The sequence below is a fragment of the Fulmarus glacialis genome, unplaced genomic scaffold (genome assembly GCF_000690835.1).
Source record: "Fulmarus glacialis isolate BGI_N327 unplaced genomic scaffold, ASM69083v1 scaffold23580, whole genome shotgun sequence".
Classification (NCBI taxonomy): domain Eukaryota; kingdom Metazoa; phylum Chordata; class Aves; order Procellariiformes; family Procellariidae; genus Fulmarus; species Fulmarus glacialis.
The window spans coordinates 7,561-21,087 of record NW_009186120.1 but is presented as its reverse complement, the minus strand read 5'-3'; positions in this window follow the sequence as shown (position 1 = coordinate 21,087).

Genomic DNA, 13,527 nt, shown 5'->3' with positions numbered 1-13,527 from the left:
GGTGCTGTGCGCTCCGACACCTCCCGTCCCGCCCGGGGCCACGGAGGCAGTACCGGGATTAGGGAAAACTACCGTGTGCTCGGGAGGCTTCTCCGAATTGATGCTGCGTGGGTGGAAGTGAAAGAGAAATGAGAGAACCGAGGGTAGAGGAGAGGGGAAAACAAAACGGGGGAGGGGGAAACGGCACCAAAGGCAAGGAGCGAAGGAAAACAGCCGAGCCATTTAAAGTGCTGCCCGTGGGCTGCGATCATACACGCGAGGTGTGAGCTTTGATCCCCGGCCCCGTGGGGTCAGCAGATCTCCCTTCTGTGCTGGCCTCCCCGCAGGCAGGACGTGTCACTGCTTGCGGTCTTCCATGACAATGAGTTGCCTGTTTGGAGGTGGTTTCACAAAAAAAACTGAGCCCTGTGTTTTGTGCAGCTGATCTGGCTTGATAAAGAAGCAATAATTTGATTTGCGCTAATGGCAATTTGTCCCTAATTGCATTACTGAGATTTTTCTGACCACTTCAGGAATGCTTATTTAAATATAACTTTTCGGTGACCTAATAATAATCTTTGGCTTTTCTTGATGTATGTATTACTTTTGGCTGTTCTGGGGACTGCTTTTGGATGTTGGGTTCTTGCTTGGCTGTTCATTATCTCAGGAAGTATTAAAATAGCAACGAAACACTTTTTGGGTTAAATGTAAGTTTAAACAGACTTCTGGAACAGAGAGAACTATTTGTCAAGCTTTGGGCCAGCTGATCTTGGTGGCATCTGTTCAGAGTGCTGGTCTCTTTTTTAATGCAGCAGCTACTTAATCTGCTTTGCAGAGGAGCGTGCTGCAGCCCATCCTACAATGAGAATTAATGACCCTTCCTGAAGTGTCCTGCATTTCACTACTTGAGACTTACAGTCATTCCTGCCACTGGCAGGGGTGGTATTGATCAGAGAAGCTATTAAAAAGCTTTTTGGTCAATTTACACTTGAAACAAGTTAATGAAATAAATTCCTTTGAGCGCTAGTCTCTGCTTCCCTCTCAGCAGTATGCTGAAATCGAGGTGAAGTTGCTCTTAATAGGGCAATTACTCAGTAGCTTCAGATGTTACAATGAAAATAAAGCAAATCTCAAAGAAAGGAGAGCCGGGCTGCCTGTGATCTCTTGGTTGTGTTAGAGCTCTGTACTGTACCTACTCCAAAGCGTGGTGAATACCACGCAGCTTTCTGAGGGCAGAACGGCTGGAGCTCCGCTGACATGAACCAGAATTGCTGGTCTTCATTTCTTCCTGGCTCTGTGCCTCACTGTTTGGGCTCTAGGAGCTTGAATTTTTCCTCTTGATCATAGTCATTTCATCTGCAGTTTTGGAAGTGTTGAAATTTCCGTTGCTCTCTGCCTCATCACTCTTTGTAAGCTTCAATTTGCTCCCTGCATATGTGGGAGCTGTAGCAGTAAACTGGCAGGGTTTAACCAAAAACGGGTATCCTGGTGATTCATAATCTAACACTTTTGCCCCTACCTTTTGGGAGCTCAGCATGGAAACCTGTTGCTTTATCACATCTTTCCTCATCTGACTGGTGACTTTCTGAATTGCTCTTGAGCTGTGGCTGGCTGCTGGGGATCTCTGGCTTGGGATTTTAGAAGAAGAGGTGTGGGGTGATCTGGGGTCTGATCCTGCAGCTGCTCTGATAATAGAGGATCCCATTGAGATGAGGAGCAGCTGCTGAGTCTCTCAAAGGGCTTCTGTTAAAAGGAAGAGCTGGAGCTGGGGGATGCCAGGAAGGAGGTCTAAGAATATTTTGAAAGGACTTGGCTTGCTGTTTAGAAATCCAAGATGTCAGGACTTCTAGTGGTGAATCTGATGTGTGTCATTGGGGGTCAATGTGTTTTTTTAAATTCCTTATCTCTTCAGTGATGTGGCTTTTGGTGGTGAAGCAGGTAATGTGTTAGTGTTTGATCCTCTTCAGGTGCAGGCCAGACCCATCCCTGTTGCATCCGTTTGTGCCAGGTTAGGCAGCTCAGAGGCGGCTGCTGGGGTAGTCGGAGCTCTGCAGGTGCTATAACGCTGGCAAGGTGACACGTTCGCTGGGGTAGGATGAGCTTTGTGGAGACTTTGAAGTTTAAATCAGTTAACGGCAATGCTCGTGCTGTTTGTGGCCTCAGTTGTTTCCTCCAAAGCCCGCACGGAAGCACGTGCTGGTTGGAGTTTCCATGCTTGCATCCAGACCTCGGCCTCCCTGAGACCTGTGCCTTCACACTCGTGAATCCACTGGGTGTAACCCCAGTCCTCATCCAGCATTGCAGGTCTGAAACCTGATTTTCTCAAGCAAGACACCGAGAAGTCTTTATGCCTCTTTTTTTCAGTATGACACTAGGAAAAAAAAAAGGATTATTTAAATTGCAGCTCTAATTTTAATTTGCAGACCCATTGGTGAACATAGCATTTTGTGAACATGAGCTGGTAAGTAGTCTTAGTCACCTAAATAGGTTCATGCACAGAGAGGGAGAAGATGGAATATGGTGGAAAAGCAAAGTCATGTCACATGTTATTGGCTGAGCAGAGTCCTTCAGTGCACTCCTTATTAAATGCGTAGGGGGTGAGATGGGATGAATAGCTGCACCGGGAGTTACCTACCAACTGCTTTTCTGAGTAATGCTGGAGTAGACTTCTTGGGAGGAGAAAGGGTAGCTGCCTGTCTGCCTTCCAAACACTGCCCGTTTATCAGTGACAGTGTGACGTAGGAGAGGAACAACAGTGAGGTGCAGAGATGCAAGTCTTCACCGGTAATCACCCATATGGTTGATATGGGGGTTTCATGAATGGCTTTGACAAGACCTGTGTCTTGCTCTTCATGTATTTCACATTAACCCTTTGTGAAACCAAAGCTTTATTGATAATCTCTCTTCACCAGAATTGAGGGAAATGCACCATTTTCACCACCACCATCCCTACAACCCCAGAATTATGTGGTGCCTTTTAGCTTTTCAGGAAGTTACTGTTGGCTGAGCTGACTCATCTAGATGGGATTTTGTTGCTTGCCTACTGAACTTGCCTGGTTTTGAGATGTCTAGTTGTTTTTGCTGTGTGGATCCTGCTAGAGAGACTAAGTGAGCAGACTGCCAAATATCTTTATTTGGTATCTGAATTAAACCCGTGCCTGGTGTATATTATAGAGGCAGACGAGTGGGACACTATTCATAGGCGATACTGTCTGAGCGTATGTTTAGCAAAATGAAAATGTTTCTTTAGGAATAAAAATGTCTGTTTACCACTTGAAAGTGCTGTGGGATTGCTGCCTAAATGGTAGTGATACAGCAGAGCTGTTCACAGTATCTTTCTCTGCTTCTTTCCTTTGCTGCAGGCATCGTGTAATGAGTGTGGGGGGTCTCCTCGCCCCCTCAGTCTTATTAGTTGAATATCTTAAGTGCTTCAGGCCTTACTGTGTTTGTTGAGCAGTTGGTATCTGATGGGGTTTTGTGTCCTGAGGGATGGGTATAAAGGCTTTCGTTGCTGAAACAGTGGTCCAGATGTTTGTGGTGTCTGCTCTTGAGTTTTCTTTTATGCTGTTTAACACCTGTAGTTTTTCAGGGGGTGCTTGAGCAAATGAACAAGGGACACACAGGTTCATAACGGTTATATCCTGTACCCAACTTGAAAGTGAAAAATTTGTCTTAGAGAAGGGATATCGCAGTAGAAGTAGCAGCTCGGTTGGTATTAACTCTCCAAATGAGAAACAAAAAACCCCAAGTGAGGCTGCAGAGTACTGTCATGGGAAAATTGTGCTGCTGCACTGTGCAAACAGCTGCTTCAACAAGCTTTGCATTTCCAAATTTTGGGATTCACTATTAAGTAATTCTGCCTTTGCCTTTAGGGTTTTGCTGTGGGTAAGCAGGCTGATAGAATTAAAGGGTTAAGCACAGCTAGGGAGCTGTAATGGGGAAAAATAGTCATGTAGGGACTGGTTGAGGGATGGGAAAATCCTGATGATGTCCTGCTGTTGCACTAGCCAGGAAGAATCCTGCCTCTGTCCTATGGAATCAAATCAGTCTTTGTGCAAAACACAGCTGAATACAATATGTGGCTCAGGTTTGGAGGCAAAGCATTGCAGGTGGCTTTGTTTAACGTAGAACAAGTTTCTCGCACAGTAATTGGAGCCCATTCATGGTATTGCAGTCCTCAGCTGATACAGATCATACCTTCAATCTAAACTTGCTGCTCCCAGTTTGTTAGCCTCTGGATACGGGTGTGGGAAAGGGGAAACAAAGGACACATCTATAACTAATCTTGACTTGTGTTGACATTCTGTGGGTGAAACAAGTTTTTCCCTGCTTTAAAATGCTGGAGATGACATTTAAAAACAAATTTGCAGGGGGAAGGGATGGGACTGTGCAGTCAGTCTGATCTGTCCCTTCTATAGCAGAATGCTCCAGAGGAACTAGGAAGCTCTCAGGTCATTTGCCCTGGATGGATTTTTATTTGTGAATCTTTCTTTCAGCTGGGGCTTATCTAACACAATTGCATGGACCATAGCAAAGTTTTCAACATTTGTTGGGTGAGTAGAGAACTGAAGGCACCTGGGCACCTATTTGTGCAGAGAAAAAGCAGTTCTCTTCCAGGTGTGGTGAACGTTTTACTGTCTGACTGCATGGTGCAAAAGAAGAAAAAAGTACTTGGCCTAACCCTGTGAGAGAAATAATGTCGAGCACCAAAGTGCAATGAGTTCTCTTTATGCAAAGCTTGGATGTTGAAATACTGCGTAAATGGCAGTGTTGACTACACCAAGCTGATCTTGGCACTTCCCTCGTGGCTCCTGCAGTTTAAGATGACAATACTGATTTAGTGGGATTCACAGTTGTACAAGAAAAAACTCCAAGAAAGACCAATAGTGTTGAGCCTGTAAAAATACTCCCTCTTGGAATTTATATTAAACAGGCCTTTTTGCATTAAAAATTAAGCTTGTGGTGCTGCCATTCAAACCACCTGATAATGCAGCGTTGACTGTACAGGAAATGAGGAAAATATCAAAGAAGGTTGTGTGGTTAGCCCATTCTTTGAAAATAACGGGAGATAATTGCTTCCATGCTTGCCTGGAACCTGCTGCATGACTCTGGGCAAGCTGCTTCTCCTCCCTGTGCCTCAGTTTCTCATAGTTTGTGTGCCATCCTTTCAGGCTGGAAGCATTCAGGAACAGGAATTACAGAGTTTGTAGGGTTCCTGGTATGCTTGAGCCTGAGGCTGCTGTGTGCAACTGTTGTATGCATAATGCTTCTGTGCTTACACTGTTCAGGCTAGCTGAATACTAGCTTTGGTATCCTGCTTCCCAGTTGGAAAAGGCACTAGGAAGGTAATGAGAAGGTATATCAGATGTTGTGATTTTTTTTTTTTTTTTCCCCCCTTGCTGAAAAGTTGTTTCAGTAGCTTCATGTTGGGCCTTCCAGGCAGATGGCTTAACGGCAACTAGCCGTAAAGGTGACTGTGAGTATGGGAGGAGGGCTTGTCATAAAGTGTTGATGTGATTTATGTAGTTATATGTATATAAAGGACAGGAAACCTTCTTTTTTCTTGTTTTCCACCTTGTTTGTAACTGTAGAAATATCAAGGATGTCTTACTCTGTTTTCGTTTTACTTTATCTCTATTGGAAGACTTCCAAGGGCTTGAGAATCAAAGGTTTCTCATCTTGAGAGTGAGAGCCCTGCCTTTTGCAGTGATCCTGATTTCTAGATACTTATCAGGAGTTGATTTACGTAGGGTTAACAAAAAAGGGAAAAAACCCAAACCCACAGCTCTGTCTTCATTGCTTGGGTTTCACTCTTCTGAGGGGTGACATGGATGATCCTGGTAGCTCCTTAGTCATCTGTATTCTCCAGGATCAGAGTGAACAAGTCCTAAAGATCTAATGTTTGAACAAGTTTTTGCTTGTTTCTAAATGACTCTTATTGTTCATGAGAGGCTGCCTGCCCATCTGTTTTTTTTCCTAGTTCTTTCTTAAATTTCAGAGATTAAAGCCAGTCCAGAAGCACTCCCAACCTGTATCAGTGGGTAAGAGATGGGCTTGCTAGAAGATCCCACCAAAGTGGCGCCTTGCACCAGGCTAGATTTAGGAAATGTGCGCTTCAACCAGAGACTTTGAGGATGTTGAAATTCTTCAGATTGTTTTATCATTTGAAAAACAAACTTTGCGAGAATGAAGTTAAAGGTGAAGAGTTCAGTTCTTTTCCTCCATCAACGGGATGTTCAGCTTCAGTTTCAGGCCTTGAGCTGTGTTGGAGGGAGTTGCTGTTTAACAATGTGTGCATCCAAAAAAAAAAAGACAGCTTGAACTGCTAGTGTCCCTTATTAATTTCCTTCAATGATATCTGCAGATGCTGTGTCCTTTGGGCAGCTCTCTCCAGCTGTACTTTTAAACGCAGCTTGTAACCAGGGGAGTGATTACAAAGCCTGGAATTTCTTCCCTTGTGCTCCGGGCCAGTTGTAAATTTTTTCAGCAAAGCCTGTGGGGCAAGTCATTGCTGGGCTGCATCAGATGGGAATCCAGCTCCCCCGCCTGCTGTAGGATCCTCTTTGCTCTCGGGTTTTTTGCTTTCCTGATGCCCCCCTCGGTGGGTTGCTCCTGTGTCGGTCAAGTGCTGAAGCAGAGAAAGGTTCTTGTGGGGTTTCTTAGAGGGCTGTGCTTTGGGAACAGCAGGTACTTTTTTGGGTGTCTTGGGCTGTGTGCGTACAGTTTGAGCAAGAGTCATGAGGGGCAGTGTGGTTTAACCACAGCTTCTGCCTCTTCACCGGAAGGTGCAATGGATTTCAGTGCTCTGAGGGTTTTGTATTTCTGTATTAATGTTTACTGAAATGAGCAAAGAGCTATGAAATCCCATCCTGGCATGGGTGTGAATTTCCCTTCAGTTGTAAATCATCTTTAAAGGCAAAAGGCTTATCATTTTAAAATATTGAGAGAGAGAGATGTAGCGTACTTCCTTTGCAGAGACTTGAGGTGAAAAGACTTGGGGCCAGAAGTTACTGCTGTGGACATGTTAACTCCTTTTTGCAGGAAGGTTGTGTATATCATCACATTTTAATCTGCCTGTAAATTCCAGGTTCATTCTCCTCTTTGAAGCCCCTTAACATTCAAATTGTTCTTTTTCTCTACCCAAACATATCAGTTGCAACTGGTTGTCTTACTGCATTCTTCTTCCCTGTTGCATTACTACTGAGCATAACTTTCTTGCTTTTGGGATAAAGTGAGATTTTTCTTTTCGTAGAAAATGCAGACTGTGTCCAGCCTTCAAAGGTTGCTTGTAGTCATCCTGCTGCTTGTCCTGTACTGGAGATCTTCTCTGCATCCCTGCTTGGCTTTTTCTGATGGGGTTTTTGTGGAGACCCCTCAGATGGTGCGGATTTATAGCCTCGCTTGTCTTTTCGTACCTTGAGTAAGCATGTTCTGGCAGGCTTCTCAGGATCTCGTACTCCATTTCTGGTTAAAGCTTGAGGTCTCCCCCTTGTCTCCTCCACTTAAAAAGACCTGTCTGTAGCTGTCTTTGTGGAGAGGATATTCTTTTTCCCTCCAGCTTCTGTGAACTTTATCCCAGCACCTCTCCAGCTCTTGATCTTGCCTTTATTCCCGTCTTGGTAGCTAGCTCTGACCATGCTGTGAATTCCTGTGAAATGCTTTGATTTTCTAGCACGTGTGCAGATTTCTGTAGCGTACTAAGCACGGGATTTTAAATTTCATTAAGAACAAGTAAAACTGCCTGTTCATCTCCTTTTAGGCTTTCTGGGATTCCCAGCGCAAAAGCATTTATTCCTTGCATAATCCTGCGTTGCTTTCAGATTGTGTGACAGATTAAGGTCCTCTCTGGGAGTGCTTTTGCAGAAGCAGCACGCAATAGCAGCGCTTTGGTGTGCCACAGGGAAGTGCCTGGGCTGACTGCGATGGTTGCAAGCATTGTTTCTTAAACCTTTGCATTTCTCCTGAATACGGAGAGAGTGCAGTAAAGGCACAATGCTGGGAAAAGGCAATTTTTTCCCTGTAAAGATTTTTAGTCTTTGCTATGTTAAAGATTGGGACTGTTCAAAAATAACTGATTCTGTTGCATTTCCTCAGTGCAGCAGTCAGCACACACTATTTCCTTTACCTGCTTCATCTGGAAAAAAAAAAAATAAATAAAGACTGAGGATGTATTTCTGAAGCTTGCTTGCTGCTGAGGATTTTTTGTCCTATTTGGCAACAACCTGTCAGGTAACGTGATTCACCGTGATGAAACTGCAGAGAAATTGAAAAGAGATTTAAACGGGTTATAATGTTGAAGCTTCAGTTTTGATTGTCATTTCACTAACACTTCCACTGCTTACCACTGCACTGGACATGCCCGGTTAAAAGTGTTTTTGGTCCTCAGAGGAGATATGTTTTCTGATCAAGTACCATCTTGCAGAGTGAGGTTAGATGAAGTGCAATTCCTTGTCGTGGTTTGTGGATCACTGTTCTTAACATCCCCTAGAAGTCCTGCGCATGTCTCTTGTCCAGTTACACTTTAAAACAAGAAGAAGAGAAGGGAAGACACTGGATTTCTTGCTGTGTACCAGCCTCACCTCCTGCTCTGTCGGATCGGAGCCAGTGAGCTCGGGGTGATGCTATGGCCAAGACCTGCTCTACGCCACACCTGTTGGTTAGAGCTGCAACTCATGAAGCAGTACTGTCCTTAAGATAAACATAAGGTACTCTTTTAGTGCTCTGGCATGGTAGGATAGCTTATTTCCTTTCTGCTGTAGGAGCTCCTGCCCTGGCAACCACACAGCAATGCCAGCATTGTGTCCCTTCTGCTTCTGCACTTGAAGTGTGCCTGAGTAGCTGTTGCCCAAAAAAAGTTTCGTAGAGAGATCTCCCAGCTAGGTTGTCTAGGAGGATGTTAAAGATCAAGGAAGTGGTGCTGGGATGCAGTAGAGGACACTGGTACACATCCAGCAGTCTGGTTTGGTGTGAATATTTTGTCTAAAAGAGATGTTTCTGTGTCACAGGGTCCTGCTGTGGTTTGACAGGCCCACGAGAAATTCAACTTAGGCATTTATGTTATCTTACTGCCCCCATCCCCCAAATCAGGAGCATCATCTGAATAAGATGATGTGTTGTAAAGACCATTAAAAGGTGTAGGAAGCTGTTACAGAGCTTAAATAATTAGCAGCAATTTCTGTTACATTGGGGTGGAAGATATTTGCATAAGTTAGTTATTGACAGAGTTGCTTAGGTTCCATCTCAGCTAAACTCTCTCTGACAAATTCTCTCGTGAAAGCTTACAACTCTTTCTTGAGCCAATAAACTGAAAACTGCATCCAAAGCCATTAGGTAAGCTTTGATATTACAGTGCAGGGAAAGCTTCGCTGCGTGGTGAAGCCTCAGCCCATCGTTCCACAGTTAACTTGAAAGCTGATTATATTTGAACATGGACTGTTATTTTCTGCTTCATCACTTTAAGAGAGACCTTTGCAGGGGCATGTTCCAAAAATGTCAGGGTCTGAACAGCATGTCCCTAAATTTCCAAACGTTATTCTGATATTAAAGGGTCAGTTTCCCCAGGGGGAAATCTGGAGAGGGAAGGAAGAAAATTTTACAACTCTAAAGAAAGCACTAATGGGAACTTTATTTTTGCTTGCCATCGTTTTTTGATTCAGCTGTAAGTATTCTTTATTGAAAAGTGACCCTGGAAATTTTTAAAAGTTTATTGAAGACTTTTATTTTCTCTTTTTAGATGGATGCAGAGATTGGCTGGCCTAGAGAGACTGTTTAGGAAGCTCTGAGCTCACTGATGTTGATGTGGTTGGGAAAGACTAGGGACACCGCAAGTCTAGGACTCCAGTACTGAAGACTTTCTACTTTTAAACGCATGCATTGCATTCTAACTTGTGACTGCATGAAAGCCTCATGCAGCAATTGGAGGCAGCCAAATGGCTCCTGGAGATACGGCGACGGTTCTGTTATCTGCAGCAGCTTTACTGTCACATGAAAAGTAAAAGCGCCACAACCTGACACTCTCAGCTGTGGAGCTGGCTTGGACCAACTCCAGAGCCCGTAGCCAGGTGGCAGCTGTGCAGGCTCGGTGCGGAGGGATGATAATAGCACGGAGCTGTAAACAGGACGCTCCACCCTGCCTCGGCGCCTCTCACGCGCCCTCCTCCTTGTGCCCGAAACGCTGCGCGGTGCACGCAGCCTTTGCACCATAAGGAGGGGCAACCTGCTTCCAGCAGCACCCTGCCCTGCGTCTCCCAGCTGCCCCCTGCCCTTCGGGCTTCTCGGTGCTGCTTAAAAACAAACCGAATTGTTCGGTAGCAGAGCGGTACTTTGTGAAAAGGAACGGCAGTTCTTGCTGTTCATACATTAATAGCTTTAGGTGTTTGTCAGCCATCGTACACAATTGATGCAGTTGTCACCGTAGGAGGCCAGGTCTCCTCTGCTCTCGGTCATGTCTGCTCTCGAGGTCCTTTCAGGCTGGTTTTGATTGTGTTGCCCTATTGAAGGTGTGGAGTACGAAGGTGACCCCAGTCACTCTGGATGCGATGATTATATCAAAGGGGGCCTCTTGGAGAGCTTTACGGGGGACGTGTGCTGTCAAAGCAGTGTGGGAGAGGGGCTGCCCTACTGCAGCAGCGTTCAGTTCTTCTGCCACTAGCCTAGCTGGGGAGAGCAGCATGAGAGGAAGAGACAGCTGAAGTCATACGTAATGGAGATGCAAGTAACATAGCCTGTGGGAGCAATGAGGCACTGAAGAGGAAGCTGCAAATACTAACGAGTTTCTAAATTAGAGTTAGTGGTAGCTGTCTTACTGTTAACTGTTGGGAGCAGGGAGTGTGCCTTGAAATGCCAGCTGGACCCAACACAATAAGCCTTTAAGCCAGTGTGGACCTTACGAGGTGTGGCTGTCATGCAAGGACTAATGTTTCTCTCTCCCTCCCACGTGGCTTTTTGTTCCTACCCTTTTCTCACCTAGAACTCGAATTCCACTCCTCAAATGGTATTTTAGCTGATAAAAAGATGTATTTAACAGGCCATGTCCCTGGAACAGCCTCAGCCTTGAGGCTGTAGTGGGTGCCACAGTACCTTTGTATACAGAGGTATTTGGCAAACACAACATGGTGCTTAACAGTTTTAGTGTGGTTAACTGCTACAGTTAACTGCTACCTGCCTGCCATGCCCTCATTTTGGGGAGGAAGGAGAGAATGTCTGAACACAAAGCACCTGGAACAGAGCGCTGTGCATGGCCTTAATATCATGCCAGGAGGCCACAGGGCTGGTTCTAATGTGCGTGGTAATTTGCATGTCTAATCAAAATGAAATGCAAACAAACTTTCCTGCTGGCTTGAACTTGCCCCTTTCTTGCTACCTTTTTGGTTTTGGCGACAACACCTTTTTTCAGCTGCAAGGGTGACGACAGGGCTGCAGAAGAGGGCAGCTGTGCTGTCTGCCTGTGGGCTGCGTGTTGATAACATCTAGTTTGGAGCTGGCCAGGATGCGATGGAGGAGATGGGAAAGGCGAGCAAAGCGCGTGTTCTGTGTCTCCCCTTGCTGTAGCCTGCCGAGAGACACTTGGCGATGGGATTGCACTGGTGTGCATCATTGCTGACACACAAACTTAAACTAGTCTTATTTACAAAGCTTTCCTATTAATCATGTTTCTAGCCACCGTTACAGAAGTAATGTCTGAACAGGCAGTGCAGCCATCCCATGGAAGCTGGGAAGACCCAGAGCTCCTGGATTTGAGCTCGGGCCCTGCCAGCGATGGGTTATGACAGTGAACAGGTTGCTCATCGCCCTGTCCGGTCTTTGCTGAATGAATACACACGCCTACTAATGACACCGAGCACTTGTGTAGTCCCACTGGAGGATCCAAAACTTTGCAGACTTTCTTTTGGCCTCCTTGAAACTGGAAGTGAGCAATAGCATGCTTCCTTGGGGGAAACTGAGGCACACAGGCTCCCTTTCGCTGTTGGGTCTTACCACGGGTAGGAGCCTGGGTTCTCTGACAAAGCATTGTGCTCCAGCAGTAAGAAATATGGCCTTACAGACAGTGTAGTGGGGTTTTTTTCTACAGTGCTCATGCAAAAGCAATGTGGACATGCCAAGTATTTCACTCGGTTGTGTAGCAGCTCCCTCGACTTCGACTGGAATGTCTAATCAATGGCTTCAAGCAGCCTCTTAAGGACTGCAATAAAAACTCTTGTTTCTAGAGAAGCAATCTCTTGGTGATAAGTGTGAATACGGCTCTTTGCAGCGGAGCGCAGGAGTGAGTAGGAGGGCAGATTGGGCAGTCAATCCACCAGCCCTTGCTAGCTCACGCTACTGAAGTGGTGGTTCTGTTGCTGCTTGTTTTCGATAGCTGACTTGGAGCAGCAAAACTGCCTGCGCTGAGGCTGGGCAGCAGCATGGCCTTGGCAGGGAAGAGCTGCTGCTGTTGTGAGCGTGTGAATTCACTGGGCACGTTAGAAGCAATAGGTACTCTGGTTTCCAAAAAGTAAATGGACTTCTCCAGGCTGTATGTGCTAGTTCCCTTCTTGTGATCTTTGCAATGGACATGGGCTTATTAACTGTGATAGCTGTTGCTGAATCTTGGGTTTGGAAGTCTAATTTTCTTTTCTTTTCCCCCTTGTCTAGCTAGCGTTCCCTCTGCTGCTGCTGTTGAGAAGACCTGCCGTCCCCGGCAGCCCCGTGTGCGGCGCACCTCTTCGCTAGACACCATCGTGGGCTCGTACCTGTTGGGACAGTGGCCGCGGGACACTGAAGGAGCTTCCACTTCGTGTATGAATGACAAAGCTACCCAGGTATAAACACCTGCAGACTGCCCTTGAAGTCTCTGGGCCAGGAGAGGGTTGCAGAACTGAAAGGAGCTGTGTAAACTGGGGGTGAATAGAGAAGGCATTAAATTTCCATCCGTCCAGCTGCAACTTTCTAGGAAGGCTTTTTTTCCCTTTTTGCTTTTCAGCTTCAATTGATTCCACTTTGGTGCAGTTAGAATTTCCTTGGCCTTGTTTGGAGGTAGATGGCCTCTGGCTTTCTGCTCCAGTACTGGCTCAGTGCTACTTCTTTTTTTTTTCTGGCTTGCAGTTCTGGGCCAAGTCCTTATATAACACTTGCGGGCTGCGTGCCACACACTGCGAGAAGTCAAGGGTGCTCCCACAAAAGGGCTCACCAGCACAAACAGCGCAGCCCTCTACTGTAGAATGGAAAAGCTCCAGACCTCGAGGAACTCTTAGCAACCTGTAAATATTACTGTATGGCAGCAAATAGTGCTTGCCTATCTGCAGAGGTGAAAGAATTTAGAAGGATAAGAGCATCCGTTTGTTTAACAAGTCATTTATTTAGCACATTCAATCTCTGTTAACTTGCTCTTTGCTATTCAACAATTTATTACTGGGCTGTTTGCAGGAAATTCTCAATTGGATTCCAACTTCCATTGTCCTTTTCCAAAGTGTTCTTGCCTGCTTTTGTTTCAGTTCTAGTGCCCCAGGAGCGCTGCTGAGGGCAGAGGGCATGCTGGAAAGGAAGGGAAAGAATTCGTCTAACTTTATTTCT